We start from the raw sequence: 26320 nt of genomic DNA on the forward strand, positions 1-26320 counted from the left end.
TCCTCTCATCCTGAATCACTATACCCGGTTGTCAGGTGGTGGTGTGGTTGAGCAAACAGGCAAGACTCCAACCTGTCTTTTCCAGCTTTATTCTTAGTGCAAACTATTTACAGTGAAGAGCGTCGCAAGTTCATGTCTGGCTCAGTCGCTAGCAGAATCTGGGAGTGGTGAGTCCTTGTACCTCCCCCAGCATAACAGCATCCAGTCCATTACTGAGCCAAAACACTGGCCAAGGACTTCCACTGCCTCACCTGCAGATGCAAAGGAGAAATAGAGCTGGGTGTCATCAGCATACTGGATTTGAACTGAACCACCCTTTAAGTAAAAGCTTCCTTCTTTCCAGGGGCATAGCTAACTGCTCCGGCACCTGGAATGGTGGGGGCAGGGCAAGCCGGCCATGAGGGTGCTGCAGCAATCCGTGCACAGGGGAGCCACACAGGGGCGCCATGGCGATCCATGCATGGGGGCGCTGTGGCGAGCTGCCCATGGAGTTCACCTGGCAGACACAAGCCCCACGCTGCTGTTTCAGGCAACGCGGGGCCCCGAGCCACCGTGTCACTGCCAGGAGAGATGCATGGCCCGGGCACGCTGTAGGCCAGGCCCTGCGGTAAGTGCCAATCACCACATTGTGCCATTTTGTGACACACACACCCCATGGATGACACCCGGGGTGGACCGCATCCCCCGCACTCCCCTTCCTACGCCCCTGCTTCTTTCAGAGGGCTGTGCTCTGACAGCTCTTCAGATAGAAGATTGTTCTCTGTAAAGTCAGAGACATGGCTACCCTAATCTTATAACTAGCAATGATCTGTTGCTCAGACAATCATCCCCATTTCACAGGGAATTTAGTTTGAAAGGTAGGAGCTTGAATAAGGCTACTGGAAGGAGACTGGATTGTCTTAGGACAGAGCTTTCTGAACTTTTCATGTTGGTGACACACTTTTTAGACATGCATCATTTTGTGAGACAGTAATTCAGTTTTACTAGCAAACTAGAGGTCAAACTAACCCCATGAGGAGCACAGGGAACATGCATGTGACACACCTACACACTGCAGCTGACACACTAATGTGTCACGACACACAGTTTGGAAAGCTCTGTCTTAGGATATGAACTGAGCAAACACCCAGCCTCTGAAGGCAGGTTTGCATTGGGCTGTACATTTCAGCTGTAGGTGTGCACTTTCACGTCCCCTTAAGTTGCATAATTCAAATTTGCATAATACTAGCCGGATCATGTCCATTGTCAGATTTCTTCCCCTCTGCTCATAAGACCAATCCACTTGCTAAGTGAGTCAAATGGAATTTGGAAAAGGGTCCAGCCTGGGCTGGCAGTATAGGATCTTCCCTGCCCCCAGTTTTTATCTGATGTCTGTGATTTGCACAGCAACCGAGGAATCAAACAATTGCTGGGGGCTTTTGTAAGACTAAGGGCTGATTCTTGTGTTCCTTTTCCGATATGGTAAAGCCACTACCAAGTTGTTTTTCCAAATCTTTTTGACAAGGATACCATTTCTTCCGCATACTCCCTCAATTGATAAGATCCAATTTCAAGCTGTCTCATATTGACCCAGATCACTGGTGTTTCTAGTCCAGGACTGTCTATCTTGACTGACAGCGGCTCTCCAGGGCCTCAGGCAGAAATCTTTTGCACCGTGCTAAATGAATTCATTTTGATGCAAGGGACTGAACAGTAGGGTCTCAGATTTCAGCAGCATCCTGTGTGAAGCCCACATTCAGCACACACGCATGCCTTCCAGTCTACATAATAGCTGTGCCATCTCCAAGGCTCCAAGCCCAGTGTGACCGAACCAGTTGTGTTCCCCTAAAATCCCAGAGCCTAGGGCTTGCCGATCGGAAGGTCAGCAGTTCGAATCCCTGCAATGGGGTGAGCTCCCGTTGCTCAGTCCCTGCTCCTGCCAACCTAGCAGTTTGAAAGCAGAGTCAGAGTTCAGGTAGATAAATAGTTACTGCTCCGGTGGGAAGGTAAACGGCATTTCGGTGCGCTGCTCTGTTTCGCCAGAAGCGGTTTAGTCATGCTGGCCACATGACCCGGAAGCTGTACGCCGGCTCCCTCGCCCAGTAAAGCGAATGAGCGCCGCAACCCCAGAGTCATCCGCAACTGGACCTAATGGTCAGGGGTCCCTTTACCTTTAAATAAATTCATTTTGATGCAAGGGATTGAACAGTAGGATCTCAAATTTCAGCAGCATCCTGTGTGAAGCCCACATTCGGCACACACACATGCCTTCCAGTCTCTTCTTCTTCTTCTTTGGTGATCCATCGTAGCCGAGTAAGATTGTCTTCCATAAACACGGTTTTAACAATGAGTCCATCAGTGACTGTGAAGGCCAATTCTGGATCCCCACGTCCTTCTACAGTAGGGACATTGGTTTCTGGGTGGGAGTTGATCACGGTGTGGATTTGCCAAGCGTGCCTTCCTCCTAGCACATTTCTCCCTTGTGTCGTGAGTTCGAGTGTCTTCAAAGCCCATGACACCTTTGGTAAAGGCTGTTCTCCAACTGGAGCGCTTGCAGGCCAGTGTTTCCCAGTTGTCATTGTTTATACTACGTATTTTTAGATTTGCCTTGAGACAGTCTTTAAACCTCTTTTGTTGACCACGCTTTTCATTTTTAAGTTCGGAATAGAGTAGTTGCTTTGGAAGACAATCATCAGGCATCCGCACAACATGACCAGTCCAACGAAGTTGATGTTGAAGAATCATTGCTTCAACACTGGTGATCTTTGCTTCTTCCAGTACACTGATATTAGTTCGCCTGTCTTCCCAAGTGATGTGTAAAAATTTTCGGAGACACTCTTGATGGAATCTTTCGAGGAGTTGGAGATGGCGTTTATAAGTGGTCCATGTTTCACAAGCATATAGTAAGGTTGGTAGTAGAATAGCTTTGTAAACAATCATTTTGGTTTCCCTGCGAATGTCCCCTCAAACACTCTGTACTTCAGTCGGGAGAAAGCCACACTTGCAGGGCTCAGACAATGCTGGATTTCAGCATCAATGGTCTTTCACACTGAAAGAGAAGTGAAATGTGTCCAATTTTTATTCACCATGTACAGATTCTCTCACTTGACTGGGATTTGTAGTTATTTAGCACTCGTTCCGACAAGGCAAGGAAACTAGTTAAGAATACATGAAGTTAAATGATTCAGACAAGAGTCATCTCCTGACTTTGTGTAAGTGAAAACTGCATGTAACAAAATCTTAGACGGTCCTGATAAAACTTCAGTTGTAATTGCTCCAGATATGTTGTTTATTACTCAGATTCTGAGCAGACACCAGAATGAGTATGTCACTGCCAGACATGGCTGATAATTTGCGAATAGTCTGGCTAGAGATTGTGTGTGCCAATGTGAGGCTCGCCTGACCACTGGACTTTGGGACATTTGTCCAGTCTCAGTAATACATTTACTTCTTAGGAGGTCAGCTGTGATCAACAACTCCTTTACTGCATCCAGACAGCACTTTATTCCATTTTCCTGACATTTCCTTACCTGATAATTTTTATGTTTTATCTGATCTTTCATACAATGTAAAACTCACTTCTGGAAATCTAATGGAACCTAGGAGAAGTTTACCATTTATTTCTGCATGAATTGCTTCTGGGTGGGGGGGATCTGTTTGCAACCCCCAATAACCAGGGAAATTGTGGGAGTTTAGCATTATAATTTTCCAATGGTTCTCATGATCACACAATGTGATGAAATTTGGAATGGTATTCTGGCATACAGTTCTTTCCCACCATTTTCATGTGTGAATCACGGGAGAACAAGTACATAGAGTGTGGTGGCATGTCCACTGATGTGTCACACCATGGCCTCTGGTGTGAATGAAATTTAGTGTGACATGGGAGTAAATCAATCAAAAAGCCATAATTCCATAATGCGAAATGTAAAAGGAGGACCAGGAACCGGGAAGGTGCTAGCAGCAGAACCAGGAAGACTAATGCAATAATCCCCACTTCTGAGTCCATCATCAATGAGGCTGTCTTCTGAGTAGACATAGAATTGTAGAGTTGGAAGGTACCCCAAGGGTCATCTAGTCCAACCCCCTGCAGGAATCTTAGCTAAAACATATGTTGCAAAAGGCTATCCACCCTCTACTTAGAAACCTTCAAGGAATGAGGCAAACTATTCTATTGCTGAACAGTTCTTATTGTCAGAAAGTCCTTCCTGATGTTTCATTGGAATATCATTTCTTGTACTTTGAATCCATTGGTTCAGGTCCCTACCCTCCAGAGCAGGAGAAAACAAGCTTGCTCCATTCTCCATGTGACAGCCTTTCAGATACAGCATTTGAAAATGGCTTTCATATCTCCTCTCAGTCACACCTTTTCCAGGCTAAACATACCCTCAGCTCTTCCTCATAAGGCTTGGTTTGCAGACCCTTGGTCATCTTGGTTGTTCTCCTCTGCACACATTATAGCTTGTCAATATCCTTTTTAAATTGTGGTGCCCAGAACTGGACACATGACTCCAGGTGTGGCCTGACAAAGGCAGAACAGAAGAGAACTATTAACAGAGCAGAACATGTAATATATTGAATTCATAATATGTCTTATGGTGCTTAAAGTACTGTAGCATTTTGAATATCATTACAGTTCTCTGCTAAAGAGACCTGGGCCTAAAATCCCAAGATTCCATGGGAGGAATCCATGACAAAGAGACATTGCTATGCAACCAAGTCACACTTCTATAAATGCAGTTTCTGAAATCCTCCACATCTGCCTACGTGCTTGGCTGCATCTAGCTTCTAATCATTCTTCCATGGGTTCCATGAAGATTTATGATAATGTCCATTTGCAAAAATAAATAAATAAAAATAACCACAGGAGCTGCACCACAAAAAAAAAAATGCCTTTTTTAGAGAACAAGCTCCATCTATCTTCCCTATGGCCAAAAATATATAAGCAATGCCAGAAATCTGAAAGTGATTGTCACGTTGTTGCCTTACAGTGTTTTAAGTTTGGTTTTTCAAAAGTCTTGGGATACTGCTTGCATCCTCTGAATCCTTTTAGCCCATAGGGATTTTGCAAATAGCTCTGCAGACCTTGCTGAAAAGTCCTTGCACCATATTTGATGCACTCTACTTGGGAGAATGTCGTGCATCTGGCACAATATTTCTCCAGGCTCTTAACAGACGTATCAGTCATTTCATTGAATTTTTGCTTGTGGGAAGAGGTTTTCCAGCTCCTTCCTGCCAAATCTGAGTATGCCAGAAATATACAGGCCAGAACATTCTTCTCCATTGCCTTATAGCTGGAGCATAAAGGGGCAAGGGACAGGAAGGGAGGAATGGGGCAGGGGCCAGAAGAGAGTCGGCTGCTGGGCAGGGGCCAGGGGGGGCAAAGAGTGAAGTGGTTCCAAGATCAGAATAAGCCCAACTTGTGGGGGAGGGGGTGGAGCTATCCAGGCACAAGCTGGGTCAGCTGCAGCTTAAGGCTTCACATTTATGAGGGGCCTCTAAATGCCCAAAATTAATGGATTCCAAGTTTTACATTATTGGTTAAGAAATAATGGAAATAGAAAAAACCCCTCTAAAACATACACCTTTGACATGACAAATATATATTTAATGGTTGCACAATCATTTGCCATATTGTATTTATAAATCTGTTCAGAAAAGCTATAATACTAGTACACTGGTATTTCCGGTTGCGAATGGGATCTGTTCCAGAGGTCTGGCTGCATCCCGAGGAATTCGCAACTGGAGGACCACATCTGCATATGCGCGTGCGGCGAAACCTGGAAAAATACTTCCAGGTTTGCCGCATTTGCATGCCAAAGTTTACGTATCCAGAGGGATATGTAAGCAGAGGTACGGCTGTACAGTACTCATACTGTATATGCTGTACGAAATCAGAAGGTATTTTCATTTAAAGGTATTTCATATGCAAATAGTCTTATTGCAATATATGCTTTAGTTAGATTGCTGGTTTTCCATTGCATCATCACCTTAGTACAGTATATATCCAAATATAAAAGTACAATAACAGAATCCCCCATCTTTTCCATTGGTCTAACATAAGGTTCAGACACTTGGTAAAGGTAAAGGTAAAGGGACCCCTGACCATTAGGTCCAGTCGTGGCCAACTCTGGGGTTGCGGCGCTCATCTCGCTTTATTGGCCGAGGGAGCCGGCGTACAGCTTCCAGGTCATGTGACTAGCATGACTAAGCCGCTTCTGGCAAACCAGAGCAGCGCACGGAAACGCCGTTTACCTTCCCGCCGGAGCGGTACCTATTTATCTACTTATTGTGATACCAACCTGGCATTTCTTATTGTGAACCAACCTGGCATTTATAAGCAGCCCCCAGAGACCCATGGGCAGCCTGGCACAGCCACCAACAAACCTTCAGCTGGAAAAAGTGTCAGAACAGAACACAGGCTGCAGCGCCCTGTGCCGTGGTCCAGGCTAGGTGAGTTCCCCTCAACTTGACGCACCCTTGATCCAACTCCATAGCTACCCCTCATCCAAGGCCACTGAAAATGGACTCCCATCTACTGCCCCCATGTGGCCCAAGGTACGTTTTCCTAGGCACATGATCGATTTGATAAATAATTCGTGGCTCCATTAGAAAATAATACACACACTGACCAGCAGATAAATCTAAAACTCAAAAGTCAGCTCAGCAATGTAGCTCTTCCCCCCTCAAGGCTGGCAGCTGCAAATTGGGTTGGTGGGTGCGGGTGTCCTCCAGGGATGAGGGAACATCTCTCTCTCCCTGAAGAGAAAAGCAGCAGCTAAAGCAGAGCAGGTAGAGGTGGCGAAAGTTTGCCTTTCCTGTAGTTGTTCTGGATGCTGCTCCTCTCCGTCAGCTCCTGGAGGTCCATTTGCACTGTCCTTTCTGTGAGAACAATGCACTTAGCAGTGGGGTAATGCAATGGAGTAGGGCCGGATCAAGACCTTTAGAGGCCCGAAGCACCTAAAAGATTTTGGTGTGCCAAAAATCTAATTCAAAACATCAACAATAATAAAATTGCATTCTTTGAAATGAAATGAAACCTACATTAAGATGGAAAATAATGTTTATTTTTGTATACTTCCACTTTATGTGTATTTGGGGGGAAATCTCCTACTTTTTCTAATTGCAAAGTGTTTGATTAGATACTCAGAAATAATCTTACATAACACTGCTTCTGTAGAGGTGAGGCAACCAGCCCTTGCCTTGTTGCAAAGTTGTTCGGTTGGGATTTTTAATATACGGTACTTCAACTGAGAAAATGAATGCTCAGCTGAGCAATTTGTGTGGGGAATTTCTGTCGTGTCCACCTTCCCTTGATGCCCTAAGTAAGCACGTGCTTATTTTGCTTAATGGTTAATCCAGCCCTGCTATGGGGCCTTTTCAGTTTGATAAGGCCTATATGTATTGTAGCCCTATATTGTAGCTATATTTTGTTGTTGTTGTTGTTTAGTCGTTTAGTTGTGTCCAACTCTTCGTGAGCCCATGGACCAGAGCACGCCAGGCACTTCTGTCTTCCACTGCCTCCCGCAGTTTGGTCAAACTCATGCTGGTAGCTTCGAGAACACTGTCCATTGCATATATTCATGCATATCAGTTCATATCTTGACCCTCCTCCACGAAAAGAGCTGTTTACTTGGCTGTTTTCCTATGTTGTGAAGGCTGAAATTTCCATTCAGGGAAGCAGGGTCGAGACTGGCCAGCTGGGTTGGAGGCGAAGGCAAGGCCAGGCCCAATCTCCTCAGCCTAGTCTCCTTTTCTTCACCTAGGCGACTTTCCGGGCTGCCAGGGAAGCCTGCCAAGGCCTCTGCCTGGCTGTGCACCCCCTTTGGGCCCCAATCCCCCTCCAGAAAGCCCCTGCTGCCCCCCGAAAGTGGAGGGCAGGGGACAATGGCAGTGCTGCCGCCTCGTTTTGCCCACGTGTGGCACCGGGAGGAACAGCTCAGTGCCACCCTGGACACTCAGCAGGCCGGCCTCCCCTTTGCCCCCAGCCTCCCCTGCAGTAAGCGAGGACCCCAAAAGCAGTTGTGGAATTAAAAGGAGAAAAATCAGCAAAGCAATTCTGTGGCTAATTGAACAATTCCTTTAAATAGGGTCTATTAATGAAGGGACACGGGTGGCGCTGTGGGTTAAACCACTGAGCCTAGGGCTTGCTGATCAGAAGGTCGGCGGTTTGAATCCCCACGATGGGGTGAGCTCCCGTTGCTCAGTCCCAGCTCCTGCCAACCTAGCAGTTCGAAAGCACGTCAAAGTGCAAGTAGATAAATAGGTACCGCTCTGGCGGGAAGGTAAACGGCGTTTCCGTGCGCTGCTCTGGTTCACCAGAAGCGGCTTAGTCCTGCTGGCCACATGACCCAGAAGCTGTACACCTTGGCCAATAAAGTGAGATGAGCGCCGCAACCCCAGAGTCGTCCGCGACTGGACTTAACCATCAGGGTACTGTTATATGTACTGAAGTTCTCACCCTGGGCCAGCAGGGGGATACTGTAGATAGTTTTCACTCAGGTCCACGTCAGTTATTTTAGGCAGGAAACCCTGGGTTGTTGTTGCTACAATGTTGACAGCCGGCTGCCTATAAAAGCACGCCGGCTGAGCTGTTTGCTGTTCAGTTCTGTCCAGCGTACAAATAAAGAGCTGCTCTGGAGAAATTGCTGTGTCGTCTGCTATGTTCTCCCACAACTTAACAGGTACCTTTACCTTTACTGAAGTTCACACTTTTGACAACCAGTCTGATGCTTTTGCGGAAAAATATTCCTAGACACAAGACTTTTATTTTTTAAGCCCTTTCAGTCTCCCATCTCAAGGCTAAGTACAGGAAACTGTACATTCCCACCCCTCTCCCCAAGGCCTGATTATTGACTTCTGTGTGCTTGTGTATCTGGGTCTCCCTTGTATCTATTAGGGACTATTCTCTCGCCTTTCCTTTGATATCTATGCTACTGATTACTTCTGTCGTTTTAATTTTTTAAAAAGTGTTTAATTGAAAAAGGATCTGTACTATAGAAGAACAGTGGTAACAATACATTGAAGACAAGTCAATCTTTGGGGGAGGTTGGTCCCAGAGCCCTAGTGCCACCATCCCAAAGAGGATCAAATGGGCAGACTATTGGAGCTGGCTCCCTGCCTGTTATGTTACATGCGGGGAAACCCGTGTGGGGTTCCTCTCTGTGTAAAGTCTTCAAGCTGTTCCTGCGCACATCTGACAAATCCACCCCATTGTCAAAATTTACCTTTCCCCCCACCTCCAGTCTCCGTTGTTGGGTGTCCTGGCTGAGGGGGGATGGATGGCCAGAAGACAGATGGCCATCGGACAGGGATGGTCTAGTTGCATTGCCCCAGGGGTTTGGCTAGATGACCCTCAGGGGTCCCCTCCTCCTCTACAATTCTCTGGTGCAGGCTTGTGCAGAGTTTTAGGTACAAGTTGGATGCGAGGGGTGCAAACGATTGCAGCCCATCTTACGCACTGTCAGCTCGGGAATAGGTCCCACTGATCATGATGAGACTAGATTGCTGCTGTGCAGTCCTGTTTTTTAAAGAAATGTTTTCCTTTTCAGATAATACAGAGCATGGTGAAATCACAATAAATAAAACCTCCCCTTCAGTAGTAGAGATCACATTCACCCGGTGCTATACCAGCTGCACTGGCTCCCGGTGGAGTACAGGATCAGGTTTAAGGTGCTGGTTTTAACCTTTAAAGCCCTATACGGCCTAGGACCCTCGTACCTACGGGACCGCCTCTCCTGGTATGTCCCACAGAGAAACTTATGGTCTTCAAATAAAAACATATTGAAGTTCCCAGGCCACAAAGAGGTTAGGCTGGCCTCAATCTGGTGGAACGCTCTGTCACAAGAGGCTAGGGCCCTGCGGGACTTGACATCTTTCCGCAGGGACTTCAAGACAGAGCTGTTCCACCAGGCCTTTGGTCAGGGCGCAGCCTGACTCCCATCCTCTGGCAATCTGCATAGAATTTTGCTTATTGGTTGCCATAAATTTGATTTTAATTAATTTTTATAATGAAATGTTTTTAGAATCGTTGGATTATTTTGATTGTTGTTAGCCGCCCTGAGCCCAGCTTCGGCTGGGGAGGGTGGGATATAAATAAAATTTATTATTATTATTATTATTATTATTATTATTATTATTATTTGGAACTCCCTGCCTATTGCAACAAAGCACATGCCTTTGCTAGACTCTTTTCAGGCACCTGCTAAAAGCATTCTTCTATAAGCAGGCTTACCTAGATGCTTAGGAAATTGTAGTAATTTTAATCTTAATATTTTAGCTTTTGTATGTTTTAAAGTAAAATTGTTAATTTTTCTTTATTTTACTGCTGTGGTTTTTTTTGTTTTTTGTTTTGGTAAACCACTTTGCAGGTTTTTTAAAAGAAATAAAAAATAAATATGAATAAAATATCACAAGCCAAAACACAATCCATCCTGTAGATTTAAATATCTGTCCATAGTCGCCTACTTGTTCTCAGAGGCCCAGAATCCACATTCCTTTGTAAGAAAATATGAAATAAAGTAAAACCATTTTTGCAGTCAAAACTAAAAATAAATAAATAAATGGGGGGGGTTTGAGAAGAAATTTTCCGCACCGGGTACCACCTGACCTTCCTTAGGGCCCCCTCCACTGTCATGTTTGGTGTTCAGCAGCAGGAGTTTTTGAAGGAATCCTGTAAGCAGGGCCAGTTTGGGAGAGGGGTTGCAGGGGGCATTTGGCCTGGTGCACAACCTCAAAGTGGGCCTCAGATTTAGTCACTTCTTAATATTTCTGGTATTTGATTCTTCTCTCAACTTGTTTCTACCTGCAGCAGACCAAAATGTGACTCCTACTCCCAGCTTCAAGCTGCAAACTTAAGCAAATGAGAGATGTGATTTGGTAAAAGACATGGTTCTTTTTTGTTCGCAGATATTTCATCAGATTTAATTACATCTCACTTCTTTGGTGTGTGGCGCTATTTTGTTTTGTGTTCCATCATTTTTAATTTTTTATTCTGCCTAAAGCTGGAAGTGGCCTAGGTCTCTCTGGACCACTGAAACTGGGTGTCCCTGATCATTGTTCTTGCTGGCCAGGGCTGGGAGCAGCACACAGGCACTCAAAGGCTTGGCCAGTATTCTCTGTAAAACAGACTGCAAACATACACACAGAGGAACCATGCCCCAGAACCTTTTGCGATTTGCAGTGTTTCTGAAATGCAGAAAATTCGAAAAGCACCATAGACAGAAGAGTCTGCAGCAAAATAAGCACTCCAGCATAAGTTTGCAATGAGATAACATTCTTTTTATTGTTAAAAGAGATATAGCATAAATATCTACAGGCAAATATAACAGATTTATACTTTTAATTTATTCCCCCTATTTATAGTTAACCCTATGTTGTAAGCATCCCAGAAGCATTCAGTTAAAAAAACCCCCCAGCAGAATATGCATAAGAAAATAAATATACACAACGTCCCCTGCTTCCAGTTAAAAAAAGCCAGTCACAGGACGGGAACCATTCGTTAGCCATATTGCTAGTGAGACTGGCATGGTTTCCGTTTTAATATGACTTTGACATCTCCGCCAGATAGGGGGGTTTTCTTTTTCACATTCCAGTGTCACAGAAGAGAAGTACTGTCTGTATTTCATCCTCAGCTTTGGGTTTTCAGTGTCTGTAACACTTTCTGGGCCATTTACAAATTTTGGCTTGGAAATGTTTATTCCACTCCTTTTCCAAAAATATTTTTCACCCAGAACCAGAGTTCCGCTTAACAGCTGCGAAGCTGCAGCAAGAAACCCAATATAGATGGCCATTCCAGCACGTTGTTCTATGTGAATCGGAGGCACTCCCAAAACCTCCGGAAGCGGAATTCCTTCGTTTGTTAATATAGAGTGAAGATTCCATGCAATGGAAATCAGTACACAAGTACCCGCTGCCAACTCTATCCTTGCTCCAATTGAAAAGAAGGTATCAAAGAAATTCTTGTCTTTCCCCGGCTCAAAGATGTTGCATAGAGCAAAGGCCATCCAAAGAACCGTCACCGCATTGGCCACTGAGGCCATTGGCATCAAGTCCTGGGCCACAATGATTTCAGGTGGTAGGGATTCCTCATCACTGAATGGTATGCATATCATGTTAGTTTTCTTCATAGTAACTCTTCTTACGGAACAGGCACCCCAGATGCCAATGCCCACAGTGCCCTGCTGGATGCTGCCCATGATTTTGTCCACTTGCCACACTCTCCAGTCAAGGTTGGCAGATGTGGAGCAGATGCTCATTAGGCAGCCCAGGGCAGCCAGGAGAAAGGCAGCGAGTTGCACGCAGGACACCCTGCACAAGAGGCGGACTGGGAAGGACCCATCATGCGCCTGGGGTGGAAGATCCGCTTTAGTGCTGGGAAGGCTGGCGATAGAAGGCATGCTGGAGAAAAAGACAGACAAAAGATAACCGTTAGATACTTCGGCACAGTATCATATGGACATCTCCTAAAGTTTGAGCAAATAGTGATGTGCAGCTAAAACAATGCCACCATTCTAGGGCAAATTCTGCATTTCCCACCTTGAGACGACTGCTGCACCTGCAATCATAAGTGCCAGGAATCAGACTTCCCCAGGGGTGAAGAAATTGCACAACCGCACAACCCCTTTTGTTCTAGGGACCCCCTCCATGCAGATAATTGGGCTCTTGTCTAGTCCACTCCTCCTCTGCATTCCTATGCTCCCCTCCCTTCTCTCTCCATTGGTAAAATGTCAGGCATGATCCCACCAAAGTTATGCATTCTACCCTTGAAAGAAAGTGGGTACAACAGACCAATACAGCTACAGTGGTGCCTCGCAAGACGAAAAGAATCCGTTCCGCAAGTCTCTTCGTCTAGCGGTTTTTTCATCTTGCAAAGCAAGCCCATTGATGGATTAGCGCTATTAGCGGCTTTTAGCGGCTTTTAGGGGCTTATCGGCTTATCGGATAAGCAGATAAGCGGCTTAGCGGCTTAGAAAAGGGGGGGGAGGAAAGCCCCCCCCCAGGAACTCGCAAGACATTTTCGTCTTGCGAAGCAAGCCCATAGGAAATTCGTTTTGCGAAGCGCCTCCAAAACGGAAAACCCTTTCGTCTAGTGGGTTTTCCGTCTTGCGAGGCATTCGTCTTGCGGGGCACCACTGTACTGTTCAGGAAAGAATCCTTTCTGGCTTTAGTCTTCATTCTCTCTCTCTCTCTCTCTCTCTCTCTCTCACTCACACACACAGACACACACACACACACACACAGTGAAAGCCTACCAAGTGGCTCTCAGACAGGACAAAAGGAAATAAAAGTCAATTTGTTCCTATGTGAGAAAACACTGCTATGTTGGTGGGGAACTGAGGAGAGCTGCATATATGCACCTACGTGAATCAGTTCTTCAACCAGTCTTTTTCCAGAGCGAGGGCTTTTTCCAGGTCTTTCTCTTCCAGCGTCTGACCTAGGACAAGACCTGAAAAGAGTGAAGCTGGTCTGAGCACCGTAGCAACTGCTCCTTGGAGTTCTGAGGCAGTTAGAATGCAGCTTGCTTTGAACGCTCAGAACACAAATCATAACTCCAGGGTACTGGTCATTTGGAACATTTGGCAACTGCTTGAAGGCAGTATGCATTTGAATACCAGTGTAATTCTGCAACTTTTAAAAGACACTTTTTTGTTAGATATAAGCTTATGCAAAGACTGGATACAGAATGTGGAAATAAACACCCCAGCTGCCAGTTCCAAAGGAATGAGCAAGCAAGATTTGAAATAAACAAATAAATAAGTAACATTGGTTTTGAACACCACTTTGAATTACAGCAACTTTATTCAATAGTACTGGTGGATCTGACTAGTCCAGTATCCCTTTTCTAAAACAGATTTTTTTTATAAAAACTCTATGGGGACAGACAAGTATTATCTGGTAAATGCGGGTAAAATGCGGTCTTGACTATGCTACCACTCAGTGGATTTGTAACTGGCTGACTGACCGAACCCAAAGGGTGCTCATCAATGGTTCCTCTTCATCCTGGAGAAGAGTGACTAGTGGGGTGCCACAGGGTTCTGTCTTGGGCCCGGTCTTATTCAACATCTTTAGCAACGACTTGGATTGTTGTGACGTGGGGTTTGTGATTTCAGCTCTCTTGACATAATATGCTGGAGACAGTTCTCTAGTAACACTTCTTTATTAAAGCAACAAGACTGAGACTTGAGGAGGGGAGAGCTACATTTATAGGGACAGGGAACTAGCTAGAAAGGATACATTTTGGAGGGAACAATATCAGGCAATCACAGTCCTGCCTTTTGGAGGAAACCAATAAGACAGAGGATCCAAATACAGCAGCTTAAATGAACCAATAGTAGCTGTACCCTCTGGAACCAAAAGGCAGTTACTTTACCCTAATGCAAATACAGACAATAATAATACAGATATAAAATCCTTTGACTCAATACACAACACCCCTCCCCCCCTAGTGAGCACAGCAGACGTAATCTCTCAGGTACTGTGGGATCCTACAACTTCTACTTGATCTCCTGACAACAGGTGTTGCCGGTTCTGGATTGGGTGTCACCTGTGGTAGGGGGGCTGCTATAGGGGTTTCGTCAGGAACAGATGGAGTCCCAGACATCTCAGGGTCCCCTACCTGTACCTCGTCATCCTGAGGACTAGCAGACCCTGGTTCATTTGCTGAAGCCCCTGGTGATTGCACCTCTGGGCCATTTTCACTCTGGTCTTGCAGCTCTGCGTCGTTAGCCAGGGATGAATTATCGGACTCCTCCCTGCTGAGCGCCCGGCGCCTCAGCTGATCTATATGTCTCTTCCAAACTTGCCCATTTTCCAAGGTCACATAATAGGACACAGGTCCACTAGCCCGGGTGACCACACCAGCCACCCACCGCGAACCTCGTGAATAGTTCCTCACCCAGACCAGATCTTCAGGGGCGAAATACCTTGCTGTGTCAGTCTCAGCCTGGGGGTTTGCTCTTGAATTACGGTTTGGCATTTTATCCGGGTGGACATAATCCAGCACCATTACCAATCTTCTACCCAAGAGCAGCTCAGCTGGCCACTTGCCCGTCGCAGTACACGGCGTCGCATGCTGCAAAAATAACATTCGCGTGATGCGAGCTGACCAGTTACCCTCCATTAAGCGCGCAATGGATTCTTTGGCTGTTCTTACCATGCGCTCCGCCTGCCCATTGGAGGATGGGTGAAAGGGCGCGGATGTGGCCCCTCTTATGAAGTTATCAGCCAAGAATGCCCTGAATTCTTGGGATACAAAAGCTGCCCCATTATCTGATACAATGGTCTCAGGTAACCCGTGGGTTGCAAACAGCTGCCTCAACACCTTGATTACGGCAGCTGATGCCATGCTAGGGACCATCGCCACTTCTAACCATTTGGAATATGCATCGACGATAACCAAAAAGACCTTCCCCTGGAATGGCCCAGCAAAATCTAAGTGCAGCCGGCTCCAGGGAGATCTGGACTGCTCCCACCAGTGAACTGGTGCTCTGGCCACTTCTGGCCGCACCTCTTGGCATGCCTTGCATGTTCGTACCCATTGTTCTATGTTCTAGTAAATTCCAGGCCACCACACATCGGGCTAGCGACTTCATCCTGACCATTCCCGGGTGTCCCATGTGAAGCGTCTCAAGAACCCTGTTTCTCAGTGGTGCTGGGATGATCACCCTATCTCCCCACAGGAGACAACCCTTATGCATGGATAACTCGTGCTGCCTTGTCGCATAAGGCCTGAATTTGTCTTCATGCGGACCACCTGGCCACCCCCTCCCCACCCAAGTGAGCACACGGGAGAAAACAGCATCTTTCCTCGTTTTCTCAGCAATATCAGTAGCCGTTACAGGAGCCCCCGGAAGGGTTTCCAGCATCATTATGTGCTCCGCTGGAGCAGGATCCTCATTGCTCCCGCCAGGAAGGGGCAATCGACTCAGCGCATCAGCGTGGCACAACCATTTCCCTGGCACATGGGTCAAGGTGTACTGGAACCCGTTCAGGAATATAGACCAACACAACATTCTGGGGGAGAGAATTTGTGGCGTTTGTTTGTTTGGGTTGAACAAACAGTGGTTTGTGGTCCGTTTCAATGGAGAAATGACGACCGTACACATAATCATGGAACTTTTTGATTCCTGCCACAATTGCAAGCGCCTCTTTGTCAATTTGAGCATAGTTGCGCTCCGTGGGCGACAACGTACGGGAATAGAAAGAGATGGGCTTTTCCGACCCATCCGGTTCCCTATGACTCAGCACCGCCCCCAGGCCGTATTGAGAGGCATCACATGCCAGGACCAGCGGCTTCAATTCATCATAATGAGCAAGGACGCTCTTGCTACTCAGCATTCCTCGCAAGGAGTCAAAAGCCTTCTGCTGCTCCTGCCCCCATCGCCACACATTCTTTTTCTGCAACAGTCTATGTAATGGTTCAGCTACCGAAGCTTTCTGGGGTAAGAACGAATGATAAAAGTTAATAAGTCCCAGGAATGACTGCAACTCCGTCTTGTTCTGTGGTCGTGGTGCCTCGATGATGGCCTTAACCTTAGCATCTGTGGGGTGGATGCCTGATGCATCAATTTTAAACCCCAAGAATTCCACAGTTGGCACCCCAAAACTGCATTTTTCCTTTTTTAGTTGCAACCCCACCTCCTTGAACTTGAGCAACACGGCATGGACACGCGCAACCAGTTCCTGTGGGTCTTTTCCAGCAATCAAAACGTCATCAAAAAATGGCAAGACCCCCGGCAGACCTCTTAACAGGCGTTCCATGAGCAACGGTAGCTGGTTGGTGTGTGTGCCTGGATGTATGTGTACTCTGTAAGGAGGGATTTAAAAATAACCCTGAAAGTGAGGAGTGTCTCCTGTGTTTCTCTCTCCTTCTACCCTCAACATCCCTCCTCACTCTTCTCCTTTACCTCTCCCTTCAGGCAACCCCCCTCCTCCTTAACAGTCACTCAGCTTTATGGGGACAGGAAGAATGCTGCAGGAAAGGACCATGTCCGCAGACCAGGTGTGGCCAAGTGATGCCTACCTAATGGGCATGTAGTTGCATTAATTGGAACACTGCGGTGTTTCTTCCTCCTCATTCCATTGCCTTGCCATTTTAACTCATCTCTGCATGAGGCGAGGCCTGATTGTTGAACAAGCCGTAATCACAGCTTCTGTGTAATGTATTTGTGGAGGAATCAAGAGATGCCACCAAATTGGCACTTTATCGTCAGGAGGCACATGGAAATGTTACAGCTGTCAGCTCAGAGCGGTAAACACACCCACACACCCCTTAGCTGCAGAATAAAATGAAAAAACACCACCAAAATCTTACACTTTTATGGAAAGAGGGAAACTCCCAGGAAATGAAGTAAATTAGAAAGCAGATGTACCAAAAGAAAAAGGGGGGCTGCTTTAGTTTTTAATAAGGGCCTGTTGAAGCATGTTGAAGACTCTTAATGAGCCTTTTAACTCTGTTGTTGGGATCCACTTTACGGAGCACAGTCCTCCGTTTGAAGGAGTCCTCAGCTGGAAAAGCTGTTTGAGAACTTAAAGAGAACTAATGGAAAGTGCCCAGGCTTGCTTCAGAATGCTAAGAAAACCCCCGAAAACAGTGCAGTTTTGAAAGGTTCAGTCTGGCACCTTGAGTGAAAATGGGATCCAGTTGTATTGAAATGTAGACAACTATCATCAGACAAAATTTGGTTATGCTTTCAATGAAATAGTTAAATATGCTATGATCCACTGGGCTAAAGATATAGTACATATCCTAGAACTAGAATCATGGGGAAAGTTGTAGAAATCCAGGTTGAAATTCACAGCATGTTATACCTTGAGGGAGAATTTTATAAAAATGATATATAGATGGTTCCTAACACCTAGTAAATTAACCCAAATGTATAAATCAACATCAAATCTTTGTTGGAAATGTAAAATAGTAGAAGGCTCGTAGCTAAGGACTTTTGGGAGATGAAAAGGAAATTTCACTTTCCCAAAAGGACCAGAAGCTTTTTTAGTAGGGATAACTGGAGGAGATATTCCAAAAAACTGATAAACCTATTTCTTTACATAACAATGGAAGCACAAATATCACACGCACAAAAATGGCATAATGAGGTGGTACCTACTAAAGAATAATGGCAGCTGATATTGATACAATATGTAGAATTGGCAAGCTTGACATGTAAAACTTGAGATCAGAAAGAGACTGATTTTAAAGAAGATTGGAAAATACAGATTACTTTAAAACCCAGTGTAAAGATGTTAAAACGCAAATAGGATGTGAGTAATAACAGCAGTGAGGGTAAACATTGTTTTTACAGTATTGTGAGAAAAGGTAAAGGTATACTATAGAGCAGGCACGTTCAACAGGTAGATCATGACCGGACATCTGTGGTAGATCACTGGTAGTCCACTGTCTCCCTCAAAAGAAGCTCAACAAATTTGGCTCCCCTAAAAAAAGCTCATCATTTTTGCCCGGCACCCCTAAAAATGTGGCTTTCCCCCATCCTAAAAAAAAGTTCTACAACTTTGACCTAAACCCCTAAAAAATGGGCCTTCCTCTTCCCTAAAAAAAGCTCCAAAAAAGCCCCCCCAGCCCAAAAAAGGGGGTAGATCAGTGCCAGTTTTTAACTCTGTGAGTAGATTGCAGTCTCTTGGGAGATGGCCACCCCTGGTATAGAGTAGCTACAATATGCAGCATAAATTTAAATTTTGAGGGAACCATGGAGGAAGGGAGGAGAAGTTGTAGGTGGAATGATTGATTGCTAAATTTGAAACATTGAATTGTTTAATTGTTGAAAAATTATAAATAAAATTGTTTTTTTAATTGGTTATGGTATCTCACTGAGGCACTGGTTATGGTTATGGTATCTCACTGAGGTTATGGGACGCAGGTGGCGCTGTGGGTTAAAGCCTCAGCACCTAGGACTTGCCGATCGAAAGGTCGGCGGTTCGAATCCCTGCGGCGGGGTGCGCTCCTGCTGCTCGGTCCCAGCGCCTGCCAACCTAGCAGTTCGAAAGCACCTCCGGGTGCAAGTAGATAAATAGGGACCGCTTACCAGCGGGAAGGTAAACGGCGTTTCCGTGTGCGGCTCTGGCTCGCCAGAGCAGCGATGTCACGCTGGCCACGGGACCCGGAAGTGTCTCCGGACAGCGCTGGCCCCTGGCCTCTTAAGTGAGATGGGCGCACAACCCCAGAGTCTGTCAAGACTGGCCCGTACGGGCAGGGGTACCTTTACCTTTACCTTTATCTCACTGAGGCGTAGCTAGGAGGTGGAGTGGGGAGCATTGGGCGCTACACTGTGGGGGCGGCCCGCCGCCTCCCCCTCAGCTGTAGGGTGGCTGAGGGGGAGGCAGCGGGTGGGCTCCAAAGAGGCTCTGTGCAGCGCCCCTGCCCAGGTTCGCCCCTCCCTGTGGGTGGCTTGAGCCCTCCCCATGGGCAGTTTCCCCACCCCCAGGCGCCCAAGCGGCTAGCTACGCTGCTGGTATCACAAGAGCTGTCAAAATGCATAGTGTCCAAACTTTTTTCAAAGAGGGCCAGATTTAATGAAGTGAAGGGCTGTGAGGGCCGACCAAAGTTGTTGAGGTTTTCTTAGGATTTTACCCCAGGAAATAAATTGCCGCAGGGGCCGGATTAAACCAACCAGCGGGCCGAATTAGGCCCCGGAAGTGGACTTTCGACATGCCTGGCATAGAGAATAAGCACAGAGACAAACAGCTTTCCTAAGATATAACAGAGATGAATAATCAGAAAGGAGAGCAGGGATCTTGAAGACAGCCATTAGCAGTTAGCGACTGGCAGCAGGTGAGCAGGCACACGACTCACCTGGCCACGGTTTTTACCACTATGGGGAGAGAGATTATATTTCAATTTAAATTATAACAATTATTTCTAAATTTGGCACCTACTTTATACACATAAATTAGCTTATGCAAATCAGTCTCCTATTCTGTCTTCTTTATTAATAACTAGTAGACAGTACCCAGCACTTTCCAGGAATTCTAAGAAACAAGAAAAATACTAAGATTTATATATTTACAATTTAATTTTGTCTAGCTTCTTAAAGACACAATGTATTTTCATTATATATTCATATAATGACCCCCAAAATGTATTTTCATTAGGGCTGTGCACAGTCCCTACCATCTGACCTGGAAAATATCACCCCATCCAGCCCTGTCTCTGGTCCTGAATAAGTTCATGGGGCAGGACTAATGTGTAATTAAGATTTTAAAACCCAGATAAAATCTAGAGACGTTAGAGAACAAGACTGGGGCGCTCCCCCACCCCAAGAATTGCCCCTTCTGATCAATGTAATTAAGGCCCAGAACAGGCATCCCCAAACTTGGCCCTCCAGCTGTTTCAGGACTACAATTCCCATCATCCCAGACCACAGGTCCTGTTAGGTAGGGATGATGGGAGTTGTAGTCCCAAAACAGCTGGAGGGCTGAGTTTGGGGATGCCTGGCCTAGAATCTCACACCAGCTTAACATAAAGAGGACAGACAGAGAAAGCTTTCCAGATGCGTCTCCACCCCCATCGTTCAGCCCGGACACTGAGGTCCAGCGCCGAGGGCCTTCTGGCGGTTCCCTCATTGCGAGAAGTGAGGTTACAGGGAACCAGACAGAGGGTCTTCTTGGTAGTGGCGCCCACCCTGTGGAACACCCTCCCTTCAGATGTGAAGGAAATAAGTAGCTATCCTATCTTTAAAAGACATCTGAAGGCAGCCCTGTTCAGGGAAGTTTTTAATATTTAACACTGTATTGTTTTTAATACTTGATTGGGAGCTGCCCAGAGTGGCTGGGGAAACTCAGCCAGATGGGCGGGGTATAAATAATAAATTATTATTATTATATTATATATGCTTTATTTTTCATGTTACAAGCATAGGGTGTTTCAGTACACATCATATACCATATAATCACATTGGCTGAATATTGAACCCTGTTCTGTGTGTGTGTTTGTGTGTGTGTGTGTGTGTGTGTGGGCCAGTGAGAGAGAGAGAGAGAGAGAGAGAGAGAGAGAGAGAGGCTAGAATGAAGATGGTGACAGTAGGCATTTCCTCCCAGACACACGTTTGAATTTTTGCACAGGGCTGCAATCTAGCCTTCCTTTTTTCCAAAGTGAAGACAGTTCATCTGGAGCACTGATGAGTCCCAGAAAATTGAACCTCCTTTTGCTGCAATTCCGGTTCTCATCTCTCCAAAGCATTTGGTTCAGCAGAGCTGCATCACCTTCGAGCATCTATTTATAAAGTTCACTTTCTTCTCCTTCTTTTCCAGACTTTGCATCTGTCTGGCATTGTGTGGTACGCTGTGAAGCATTCATGTGTGTTTAAGTAGTAGCAAACCCCCTTAGCAGTGAAACCAGTAATTAACTTGGCGGCAAACATATGGATGTGGAAGAATCCTCGCACAGAGAATAATTTAATGTTGTCCCTTGTCACTCCTTGGGAATTAATTGCTAAGAGTAGCTTCTGCTGATGCGCTTGAAGACCATGGGTAGAAATGACCCGTGATTAAGAAACAAACTGCACAGGCATAATTGGGCTGGGGGTAAGTGAGGATATTGTCCATCAAAATAGGAAATATCTCTGTCCTTGACATCAGTTAGAACTGAGCCATCATTGTCATCAAGTAAGAGAGATAAGTTAAATGTGAGCAGATTTATATGGTAAAGAGCAATCCTTCAAATATTATGGTTCCAGGCCATTTAAAGGCTCTGAGGGTTGAAACCCTTTTAACTGGGTCTAGAGTGAAAGTGGCAGCCAACAAAGCTGAGGTAATATCACTGTTGTGTGTCCCCCATGGCAGCTTCCAATTGGATTTTCAAGACATTTGAATGGAAGACATTTGTTTGAGAGGTTTAATTCTCCCCCTGGCCTGGGAGGAGTCATCCTGTCAAATGAACGTCCTCCAATCTACTCCGAAAACAGATATTCACGGTAAGAACCAATTTCTGTATTTCTTGTCATTACAGTTTGTACCAGCAGGGCTGGCCCCACCATTAGGCAGAGAGAGTTGGCTGCTTCAAGGGGCGGGTGCTGGGAAGTGGACAGAGCTCTGTGAGCCATGCCTCAGATGTGGTGTTACCAGTGTTGAAGGAAGCATCAACAGCTGGTTTGGTAGCCTTTGTCGCATGGAATGGGGGAGGCATCGTGTTGCCCTTGCCTCAGTAGCGATGGACAAATCTATCAATTTCAGTTTCTCATTTTTCTTATCATGGTTCTCCACATTTCCACTTCAGTTTACTTTTTTTAAAAAAAGTCCTCATGAAACTTCATCAGTATTAGAGCAAAGGGCCCCTTTGCTCTCCTTTCTGATGACTCTTGATTTTTACTTGTACTCAGACAGTATTCAAAGAGAGGACTCTGTTGTGCAAAGTAGGACATTTGGCTACATTATACTTACTGAGACAGTAAACCCGTTTCTGGGCTGTCCCACTTCAGACTGCAGGTAGAGGCTCACACGATGTAATGTCCCTTACTACAAAAATACAAATAAAAGATTCTGCACACAGAAAATCAGTGTTGTGGCCTTCCCTGAGGATTCTCATCAGGATGGCGAATGGGAGCAACTCGCCCTGGATCAGAGCCATTCCCCTCAAGCCTCTGGGCCTTCCCATTGAGACTCTTCCTCTAGAAGTCTCACAGCCCCCCCCCCTTCCTTGGCTCAGGGGTAGAAGCTGGGTCCATCCAATGCCAAGGAGACCCCTGCTAGGCTATGAAGGAGGGGGAGTTCCTCAGCATGGACTGAGCTTCCAGGGAAGGTGTAAAGCCATGCATTTTCTCCAAGGTGCCTAAGAGGCAGGAGCACAAACAGCCTGCAAGAAGTGGTGCCCATCTTCAGGTCAGGAGCTCTTGGTGAGTCAGGCATTTCCCAGCCTCTGTTTAAAACCATGTGAGACAAACGGGGCTGATTGTTGAAACAACTTCCTGCTCCTGTGCAGCTTCAGATCAAAGCTCCTGGTCCTGGAATTCTGCCTCCTGCCTTTAGAGTCCCCTGGAGCTCTTCTCCTGAGGTGGTTTGATCATTGTCATTGCTGGTGCCTCATGGCACCTGAATTACTTCCTGCTCTTCTCCTTCCAATTATACACTCTCAGTCCACTAGAATAAATCTTGGCTTTTTTGCTTACAGGAAAGTACACCTCTGGCTGTTCTTGGGCGGGAGCCTGGAGTACCAGCACATCATGGAAAATATTTAGTTGGAACTGATTGGTAGTTTCCTGGGTGCATGAATTTTTATTTTAATGGACAACTTTAGCCCCACTTACAGTCTGAAATAGTAGAACCTAAACATAGCTTTACTTCTTCAGTGAGTGGTCAATCAGGGGTGGCTCATTAACATATACAAGTCAGTGAGTAATAAGTATCCTTGTGAGGATTACATAAGAAGAGCCTTCTGGATCTAGTCCATCATCCTGTTCCCACAGTGGCCAACTAGATGCCTCTGGGAAACCCACAAACAAGCACAAGAGCACTCTCCCCTCTGGAAAACCAGTTGCTGGGAGCCACAGAAGCATCACTGCCTCCAACTGTGGAGGCAGGACATAGCCACCATGGCCAGTAAGACCTCAAGTCATAGCATTTTCCAGAAACATTTCCCAGAATCAGGATTCAGTTACAAGTGAGATAATTCAACTTTATCAGTCAGATTTTGCACTTTTAGCTAATGGTGGCATTTGCACTAAGCAAAGGCTCTTTTGCCAACGGAATGAGGAGGGGTGCGTTTTTGTTGATTCCCCCTACTCCTGCAGGCCCTTCACACAACCTTCTCCCCTGCTGTTCCAAAGGTGACCCCAACTTTTCCAAGCAGATTTTGGGGCAGGGTGAACTGCAGGGGAGATGGGGACTCAGCAAAAATGCTACTTGTTCTGTTGATGGTAGCCTGTGCAGGATCAGAGAGCCTTTTAGCAGCTCAAGGGTCATCACTGATGGGAATCCTTGGGCGACACTTTTGTTTCACTGGAGGCTGTTGCATTTAGGCGAATGGGGCACTGCCCCACCAACTTGACTTCAGCCAGTCTCCAGGCCACCTGCCCTGCTTTCTTACTTACAAAGTCCAGGAGGTAGCACCAGCCAGTCAGCTTCCTCCACCCTAGTCTTAGTGTTGCCCCTTGTACAGCTTAGCAGGGAGAAGGATGGGGCAAAGTTAGAATTAGCTGGATGCCTGTAATTGGTTCGGTTGGCCGGCCTGCCCCCAACCCCACCTACCCCAATGGGCATCAGTTACCACTTCTTTTGCTACCTTGCTGCTCTTAGCCTTTGAGATGGGCAAGTTAAAATGAAAGGAAGAGAAGAGAAGAAATGTACTACCATCCTCACTGCTCCATATGTGTTACCATTTAGTATACTTGTTTTATCATGTGATAAACTCACCAAATCATAAAAGAGAAAGTTGGACACATTAAAAAATGAAGAAGTTAAAGAAAATGTGTGGTGGCACAATTTGTGTGTTCTTAATTTGTGTGTGTTTTCATTGAGCGCATGCTTCTTCAAAACAGGACATTTCAAGACTGAGGATAGGCCAATAAGTTTGTATCTTGCTCACTCCCCTGCACCCAAAAAGAATGGGAGATCTGTCATCACTATTTTTAACAGACTTTGGCAGCATATCAGGATTCCACTTAAAGTTTGCCAGAAGTCACAGCAAAGTTGAATGACTGGGTGGTGGGTTTTTTCTCCTTCACGAACAGCTATGAGACTCTTAATAGATTGTTCCTTGCAAAACATCTGAGCAAAACTAAACTTGAAACAAAGGAGAAGTAGTGAAGTAGTGGGGTGCAGTCTTTTTAATCTCCCTACAATTCCAATTTCCTGTCTCCCCCCCCCCCACGTTTTCCTCATGAAAATTCAAACCCAAATTGGTAATGACATTAGAGACACACACCTGCAAAACAGATGTTTTGTTTTGTTTTGTTTTGTTTTGTTTATTTACAATTTGGGGCAATTGACATATTCTCAAGGTTTAGAAACCTCATGAAGCTTACTCAGAGCTGTACAAAAGCCTGCTGCATCCTGATATATGATCTCAGCTTGACTGACACTTCTGTCCTTTAAATTGACATTTGGGCTAATTTAAACCATGAGCTAGAGTCTTCTTGACCAGAGTTTGGTTCCATTGTACCCCACAGCTACAAGGGTGATCAGTTTCATCACAAACAGAGATTCATGCCAAAAACTGACCTAACACCATGCATGCAGTAGACTCCCAATTTTCACAGTTAACCTGCAATTCATGATTAGTGACTAGAATGATGGTGGCGGGAAGGGGATGGAGAGACAAAGCTTGCATGATTATTCCTGCTGACCCTTACAATAGGGAGTTTATTCTACAAAAAGGTAGTTGATTGAGACCCTCCAGATGTTGTTGAACTCCAACTGCCATCAGCCCCAGCCAGCACGGCCAATAGCCAGGGATAATGGAAACTACATCCAACAATATCAGCAGGGCTAGACTGGTCATCAGATTCAGCTGCCAACACCTGTAGTGCTGACAGCCTTCTGAACAAAATAAGTGGGCAGAAATGGCATACTTGAAACATTATGTATAATTTACTGTACTTTACTACTGCAGGGTGTTAACACTAACTTGTAAAAGGAGTTTGTTTGTTTTAATAAAGTGCTGTCACAGTCTTACTGTGCAAATATTGTGCAAGTGTGGGTATCAGACAGGGATGCCATATTTGGAAGAGCAAATCTCTCCCCCCCCCCAACTTCTACTTTTAACTACAGATTGGACTTTTAACCCAGCAAATGGCAACCCTAGTGTATGTGTCTGTATTTGTGTGTATCTATGCACTCATATAAGAGAGGAGGAGAGGGGGAGGGGGAGGGTGTAGAGGAAATAAGAGAATGAGAGGATAGATGAAGATTAAAATGAAAAGAAAAGGAAGGGAAATGGGGCAGGGTAGAGGGAAGGGGAAGATTAAATTATTGAATGAGGGTAAAGAGTGCAAGTGTGAGAGTAGGAGTAAGGGTTTGGAGGTAAAAGTCAGAGTTCAAGACTGAGAATCAAGTTAAAAATGGCAGGTTAAGTTAAAAAATCAAAATCTAAACATCCCCCCTCTTTCTTTGAGGATAAAAATGCAAAATCAAAATGGAGATTCAAATTAAGGTTTGAAGGACTAAACTAAAAATTGTAAGTTGAAAGGTTAATATTTTGGAGGTAGTTTTTAACAAGCTAGTGTGAGGTTCTCTCTAGTTCTGGGTCCTGGTATACTCAGCTGAAAGTTAACGCAGCTCTCTCCCACCTCCTCAAATTGGCAGAGAGGGTGAGAGGGAAAGGGGGGGGTGAGTATTTAGCTAAAATAAAATGATAACAAAACAAAAATAAAAGGGAGAGTAGTAGCAATCTTTA

General features: G+C 45.6%; 1 protein-coding gene across 3 annotated transcripts in view; it reads left to right on the forward strand.

The window, feature by feature from the left end:
- ADRA1A (adrenoceptor alpha 1A) overlaps nucleotides 1–26320 on the forward strand; it is a 58936-nt gene that overhangs the window by 13420 nt on the left and 19196 nt on the right. Inside the window, exon 1 of one of the 3 annotated variants that reach the window (XR_013833386.1) lies at nucleotides 10795–12055. The exons of the other annotated variants lie outside the window; for them this stretch is intronic. The gene's annotated coding sequence lies outside the window, so the exon portion shown is untranslated. Of the gene's footprint in view, nucleotides 1–10794; nucleotides 12056–26320 lie in introns of those variants that run through there. 3 annotated transcript variants of the gene reach the window in all.

Source organism: Podarcis cretensis (genome assembly GCF_951804945.1).
Source record: "Podarcis cretensis genome assembly, chromosome: 15".
NCBI classification, from domain to species: Eukaryota; Metazoa; Chordata; class Lepidosauria; order Squamata; family Lacertidae; genus Podarcis; species Podarcis cretensis.